Below are 8,350 nucleotides of genomic sequence, written 5' to 3'. Positions count from 1 at the left end.
TTATATATAATCTAAGTAACTCTGCAAGCGTAGTATTAATATATTATTAGAAAGTAGATAGCGCACTACTAAGACTAAATAGATATACTAACTATTTATATAACCTAAACTAGGTATAGAAAGCTATTAAGGGCTTATAACCTTCTACTATTCTAACTTTATAAAAGGCAGCGTAAATATCCACTTTTATAAACTAATTTACGCTAGATAGTATACACAAAGTTTCCTTAATAAGTAGTAGTAGATATTAGTCTAATATTATTATACTATTAAGTATCTAGTAATCTATATAAAGGCGCTAACCGCCTAATAGCTTCTTTACTAGTAACACTAGAGCTCTAGCTATAGAAGAGCTTGCTTAGATCTAGCCCTTGTCTATTAATCTAGTAAGTTATATTCTTAGTTCTAGTAATTAATCACGCGATATAGGGTATAGGGGACCCTATAGGGGGTTAGGCTAGGTTCTATCTAGGAGAGTTATTAACTAAATATAGTAATCTATACTACCTTAATAAGGTAGCAAACTACTTACTAACTTTTTATTAAACAGGTCCTTAAACTCTTATAGTTCTAGTAGCAACTTTATCTTTCTAGTTTTATACTTAGGCTTATAGGGAACTATGCTATTAGTAATATAGATAGTGTGTATGTTAATAGGACTTCCCTTATTAATACTTCCTAGATATTTTATTAGGCGCAAGTTATATATTACTTATAAAATATCTAGTATATTTATTATAAAAATTTATACCTATATATCTTCCTATTAGGGTCCTTAATTTAGTAACCCTGCTATAACTAAACCTAAGATAATAGAGATATAGGTAGAATATAGGCGTCTCCCGCTCTCTTATACTACTATATTTCCTGCCTTCCTAATTATTAATTTGCCTTATAGAATATCTATAACAACGCCCTCTCTATATAGCTATAGTCTGCCTAGTATTAGTTAATAGGAGAGACTAGGTACTATATAGGCTAAAAGCTAAGACTGCTAACTATCTAAATTATAGTCTAATGCTACTAACTATAAAATTCTTGTACCCTTAGCAATTCCCTAGGCATATTATAAGGGTTATAGGGGAATATCTATAAAGTTCCTACTAATCTATCTTACTAACTTTTCCTTAACTACACTAAAACACTAGCACCCTAAATTAACTATCGCTTGCACGTTCTCTACTCTGCCTAGGAGGAGAGGAATAAAGAAAGGAGGATTATTTAACCTAGCCTTAATATCTAGGGGACACTTAATAGCCTCTACTATTAATAATTCCTCTATTATAGTGTCCTCCTTATACCCCTAACTTAGCCTAAAGTTAGGGGTAGCTAGTTTCCTAAATTAGGGCCGCTTGCTAATACTGCAACTATCTTAATACCTACTAGTTATAGTAATAGGGCATTAGGGCATACACGCATAAAATAACCGCCCTATCTACACTAGGTGTAGACCTTAGCTAGTTTCTGTGTATTAAACAGGTCCTATAAGATCTAGTTAGGACGTAATATTAGCAGTTTAGTAGGTGTACTTAATAAGGCTGCTACTTCTACTATATTTATATTGCTATCCTAATCTAAGTTAGACTTCTACTAGGGTTCCTTAGACTTACTAGCCTAAAGAAAACCTAGTTCTAGAGAGGCTATTTTAATATCTACTACAATTATCTTATATTCCTCTATAGCTGTGTTGTAGTTTATTCTAGAGACTCCCCTATTAAGGGAAACTAAGCGTATATAACTATTAAGAGATTGCTAAAGTTATAAAAGCTTCTATTTATTATTCTAGTATAAACCTCCTAACTATATAAGAAGCTATATAAAATTTATAAAGAACTTTATAAAAGGCTAATTTTAGCCCTAATATAAGTGTTCTAACGTAACTTAGGCGCGCTCCTGCCTATAATAGTTACTATAATAGAATACTAGGTAGTTAAGAAACCTGCTTATATCCTAACGCTTACGTGCCCTATCCTTAAAGTATAGTGCTATAGCGCGCTAGACTATAGGTAATAACTAGGACTAAATATATATAAACCTTGCCTCCTTATCCCTAATAAAGACCTTGTCTGCACGCAGTTTAAACTCTATAGTTATTTGCTAGGAGGAGAAGTTTACCTTAGTACTATTATATAGCAAGCTAACTAGGAAAGGTTTATAGTATAAGGTAGGAGAGGGTAGAGGTAGCATGTTATTAAACCTAGTAGGCTTAGAGGAGGGTTAGGATAGAATCTAATTGCGTATTTCCTTATTCTATTAACGTAGTATAGCTATTATAGCAGAGTCTTAAGCCTATTATTCTATTAATCTATAGACCTGTTATATTAGCCTTTCTACTATATTAGGTTATACCTAGTTATTCTAAACATCTAGCGCGTCTATCTCTTATTACTATTATAGTATATTTAGAAGAAGATACTAAAATATTATAGACTAGCCTTAAGGGAGAATATAATAAGCGTTAATAATAGTATTTAGTATCTTAAAGGAGAGGTAAGCCCTCCACGCCTTTTTATAGGTGTCTAGTGTGTTCGCTTAGTAGTGGTGTTAGACTTAGTCTGTCTTGTGTTAGACCCAGGCTTAGGCATAAGCCCAAGCCCTTTACAGATAGGGGTTAATTATTTTAAGGGGTAGTACCTTATTATTATAAGTAGGGCATATAAGGTTTAGCTATTAAAGGTCTATTATAGGGTTTCTAATTAGCGTCTAAATAGGACTAGTTTCTAGAGTATTAGAAGGGGGTTAGTCCTTTTCTAGATAATAGAGTAGTCTAGGTAGAAGTAGATAAAGTAAGGTATAGGCGGCGTTCTATATTAAAAGTAGTAAGATAATCTACTATAGTCTTAAAATTATTATACTAATTCTATTAGAAAGCAAGGTTTAGTATCCTTAGGGAAGGTATAATCTTTATCTAGAGGTAGTAATACTACTCTAATTAGGGTACTTCTCCTCTAATAGCAAGACTCTAGAATTATAACTTAAAAGTAGGGAACGTCTCTATATTAGTTATATATAGGTAGTTAAATATAGTCTAACTCTTAGCTATCTTATTTCTAGTAATAAAGTAAGTTTAAAAGAGGGTAATTATTTCTTTAGCTTTTTAGAATTAAAGACTTAGGGAATTAGATAGGTAATATAGCTCTAAGTATTCTCTTGCTAGTCCTAAGTAGTGTCCCTAGACTAACGCTATCTAAGCTCTAGAAGAGGGGTAGTAATTAGTGTTAATCTCTAGCCTATTCTAAATAGATACTTACTATTATCTAAAAGTAAGATTAGCACTATTACTAAGTATAGAGATATTTAGTGTCTTTTTAGATTATCTCTTAGCTTTTATAGTATATACTATAGGGTTTAATATAGAAGCTAAAGACTAGCTAGGTTAGGTAGTACCCTATATCTCCTTATAGAGGGAGGTGTTGTATAACTAATTAGTAAGTTACTTAACTTATTCCTCTAACCTCTCCTTTTTAGATAGGGTTAATATATATTTATCTTTAAGGGAGGTGTTACTTTAAGATTTCCTAGGAGTATAAGGTACCTTAAGAGATAGATAGGAAGCAGGTCCTTTAAGGAGGGCGTTATTAATTAAGTCTTCCTTATCTAATTTCTTTCTATTAGTAAATAGGCTTTTAAAAGTAGCTAAACTAGATACCCTTCCTTTACCTTTATCTAATATTTTATAGTTAATAAGGATAATAAATCTTTTCTTTAGGGGGGTTTGGTTATAGGAGGATATTAGCTTTGCCTCTAATTCCTCTAGGCTTTTAGTAGTCTCTAGGTCTCTACCTTAATGCAATCTAACGTGATTTTTCTAAAGGTAATCTAGCACTACTTATAGGTCTAGAAGTCTAAGCCTATAGGCTTTAGTTATTAGAAGTTCTAATAGCTATTCTAACTATAGAGTTATAGGGTTAGATAGCTACTAGAAGTAAATTAGTAGCTTAAAATAATAACAAGTGCGATATTCTTAAATACTATTACTAGCTAGGATAATATTCTTCTTATAATATAATAACTTAGGTAGGTAGGGTATCTAAAAGGTATCCTATATAACTTAAAGGTATATAGGAGTGCGCGTCTATATAGAAAAGGATAAGATTCCTACACCTATAGGTCTTGTATAAAAGGATAAGAAGAACATGCCTATCTAAACTATAGGCGAGCTATTCTCTATATATATTAGTAAGTCAGGCCTTTATTAGGCCTAACTTGGCATAGAATAATAGGTAGGCAATTCTGCCTTATTGTTACAGTATAAGCTTTAGCTTTTATCTTATAATTAAACACCTCCTTAAGCTAGGATACCCCTAGGGTATAGCTTATCTACCTACTTAGTAATCCTATAAAGAAAGCTTAGTATTATAATAGGTTAAAATCTTATAACTAGGTATCCTATAAAGCTCTAGATTAGGACTAATAAATAAGAGTAGAGGTAAGAGTAGTACTATTAGCGTATATATAAGCTATAGTAGTAATCTACTCCCTATTACTATCCTAGAGTATAGCTCTAATCTTTCTCTACTTATAGGTGCTCTTATTAAATATATATTTAGTTTTTAATAGTACTCTAATAAGAAAACCCTTCTTATTTATATTATAGATATACTAACTCTTAATATTATATTACTCTATTTTTTAGTATAAAAGCTTAAAGTATAAGTGTTATAGACTAGCCTTAAGGGAGAATGCAATAAGCGTTAATAATAGTATTTAGTATCTTAAAGGAGAGATAAGCCCTCTACGCCTTTTTATAGGTGTCTAGTGTGTTCGCTTAGTAGTGGTGTTAGACTTAGTCCATCTTGTGTTAGACCTAGGCTTAGGCATAAGCCCAAGCCCTTTACATACCCCTAACCTTCCCTATAAACTATCGTGAAATTGTCTTTCTAGGGGTCTAGGGTTATATCTCTATCCTCTATAATCTGTATTAGGCTTTATTACTATATTTTTTAGTTTTATTGTTATATCTTTATATTCCTTCCTAATTTGTAACAGGCCTGTATATTAAGTGGTACGCGCGCGTAGCGTCTATACGCTTGTTTTGGCACCCTACTATAAAAGTTCTAATATAGCTATCCTACCCTACTATAAATTTCCTAAACTTACTTTATTATATAATAGATTTTCTCTACTAATTGGCCCTCTTTCTACCCTCTCTATATTAATCCTGCCTATTTAGCCTCTATTATGTCCTTATCTACTACTGCTAGTGCTAGTAGTAGGGATCCACCATAAGGCAGTTAGACCCTGCGCTAGGCCTACTAAGATAAGGTGCGTACTTCTAATATTCTCCCTATATTTCCTATACTAACTTTTGCTTAGTACGCGTCTCCCTAAATATAGCTGCTTAGCGGCTTTATTATTTCTAGTAACTTAGATAATAAGGAGTATAATAGTAGCTTTATAAAGCTGCTTCCCTATAATTAGTATATTAACTAGCTTTATCTTTTTAGTAAGTATAACTATTAGGAGGGTAGTAGTAAGTTCCCCTTAATTTTTATTTTTTTTATAGCAAGTTCTAACTATATTTAGGGCGCTTATATAAGTCCTACTATTATAGCTATAAGATCTATACTTAATTAGAAGCTATCCTTGCTAATAATCCTAACGTTTGCTAAGCCCTTTATAACTAGCTTTAGTTTTATTATAGTTACTAGGAGGATCGCCTCTATATTATAAAGAAGGGGACCTTTAGCACTTTTATAGGAAAACCTACTAAAGGCACCTATTACTAGTTTATACTATAGTTCTACTAGCTTTACTATTATTTTAAGGATCTTATATTAAGGGCTTAAACTAATAATACTATTACTCTACTTGCCCCTACTGCCTACTTACGCGCCTATAATTAGTATTAGCTTAGTGCTATTATTCTATCTACTACTAGTGCTTTAGCGTTTCCCCTTTAGTCTACTATTACGCCTTTACGTAGTAGTTATAGCAACAACAATGTTATATAGCTTGCTACTGCTACTAGTGTTACCTTCTAGCGTATTAACTAGCGTATAAATAAGACCTAGGCCTAAACTAACCTTTAAATTAATAAGCTTAAGAGCGCTGCTAAGCGCACCACCTGTAGTATTAAGACTCTTATTATTAGTATTAATTTTCCTTTGTTCCCTTTGTATATATTCTAATGTTAGCTTTCTTTAGGCCTAGGGTGCTACGCGTTAGTAAACTATTAAAGCACTACTCTCCTCCTGCTACTACTACTACCGCCGCTTATACTTATTAACTAAGTTGTCCCCTACCTATACTGCGTGCAAGCGTCACTACTATTGCTAAGAGACGTAGAGGCGTTAGAATAACATAAATAATAGTTTAGGGGGAGCTAGGGGGGGGTTAGTCGTAGATAGTAATAGTATAGATACTACTACCTAATTGTTAGCTACCTTATAGAACTTTAATAGTAGGGCACTTGCTTAGAGTGTTATTAAGATAAATAAAAGATATCTCTAATACCTTTCTACTTCTTAATTATAATAAAGGTCTAAGTTATTATTCTAGTTTTCTTCTACACTTACTTCCTAGCTTTTATATATATTAGGCTATTATTATGCGTGATATCCCTATACTATTCCTTAAACCTATCTAGAGCCTTAGTATCCTACACTACCTCTAGCAGGTGCTATGTTAGATTAATATACCCCTTCTACTTTACTAGGACTTAACACTTCCCTTTTCCTCTTATATTCTTTGCACAAAGGATCTCTTCTACTTCCTATTTATCTAGTATTACGTCTTTATTTTCTAGAGTAACTATAGGGCCTAGTTATAAGTCCTAAAGCTTCTAGCTTAGTAGTAGATTATTAGTAGCTCTCTCTAGTAGATCTATATGCACAGTCTTATATAAGTTCCCTAGTAAGTCTAATACTACTATAAGTAGAGTAGGGACTTCTATTACTTTATACTTTACCTATAGCTAGTTAAACTTTTTACTTAGTTAGTTTATCTTTATATTACGTATTGCAAACTAAACTATATTACCTTTTAGGAACTTTTTAGCTAGCTATTAGGACTAGTTTATTACTTCCTATTATTATTACTATTAGAACGTAATAGTAGCTTGCGCTAGCTCTGTACCCCTCTATAGGTGCAATAAGAACGCTACAGCCTCTCTACAAGGATTCTTAGGCTTTACTAGTAGTAATATTTGCTTTTATAGAGTGTCTATAGTATACCTATTTAAAAGAAGATTTAGGCTAACACTAGTTATACTAGAGTCCCTGTTATTAAGTGTAAGTTAGTAGGCTAGTAGGTAGTTAGGCTAGTTAGTCTACTTAAAGTATACTATTATGCGCAGCACTGCCTACACTTCTTAGTTTGCCTGCTCTGTCCTGCCGTCTGTCTAAGGGTGGTATATAGTAGATAGTAACTAGTTTATCTTTATTATCTAGTATAACGTTGTCTAGAAAGATCCTAACTAGTTAGAGCCTTAGTTAGTAATAATAGAGGATAGGAAGCCCTAGAACTACTACTAGTTATTCTAGAAGATCCTTACACAATAATTAGCTACTATAGAGACTGTTACTTTAAGCTAAACGTATTTAGATAATCTATTAGTAATAACTAATAGGAACTAAGGTTTGCTATTATCTTTTATAGGTAGGTTAACTATAAAGTCTATAGATATTTAGGACTAGTATTATAACGTAACTAGTATAGGTTATAATAGACCCTATTAGTGTTTCTAGGAGATATAAGCACTATAATAATAGTAGTTCTAGATATACCACGCAACGTCTCCTAATATTCTATCCTAATAATAGTCGCGGCGTAGTATTTAAAATATTATGTTCTTTCCTAGATATCCTACTAAACCTAATTTATATGCTTGCTATATAATAGTAGTTATAAGGGGTTCCTATATTAGCAACTAAATAACGCCCCTTTAAAGCAAAGTGCTGTGTGCGCTAATTATATAGTCCCTAATCTATTACTTTGTGTTAGCTAGAACTAAGAAAGACCTAGCGCCTTTCTAAACTATATTAAGACGCACTTAGTATGTCTTATCTTCTAATACTACTTTATCCTATAGTGTCTATATATATAGGTTAGCAAAGAGGCTAGCGCCCTTTAGTAACTTAGACGCCTCCTCTACTTCTAATACTATAACCTAGATTAATTTAGGGCGTATTACTAACTATAGTGTTGCTTTAGAGGAGTTTAAATCTTATAGTTGCCTGCTTAAGGTATTAGGTTATCCTGCAAGATAGCTAGGTCTATACTATAGGATGTACTAGTATTTTAAAAGTTCCTCTGCCTAGTAGCACTATTACTTGCTTAAGCTTTAGAGGCTAGTAAAGTACTCTAGGTTTTTATAGTCTATAAATATTATAAATAGTTTATAAACGCT

Source organism: Plenodomus lingam (genome assembly GCF_022343315.1).
Source record: "Plenodomus lingam strain CAN1 chromosome Unknown contig_26, whole genome shotgun sequence".
In the NCBI taxonomy this organism is placed as follows: Eukaryota; Fungi; Ascomycota; class Dothideomycetes; order Pleosporales; family Leptosphaeriaceae; genus Plenodomus; species Plenodomus lingam.
Note: the sequence above shows the minus strand (reverse complement) of the source record.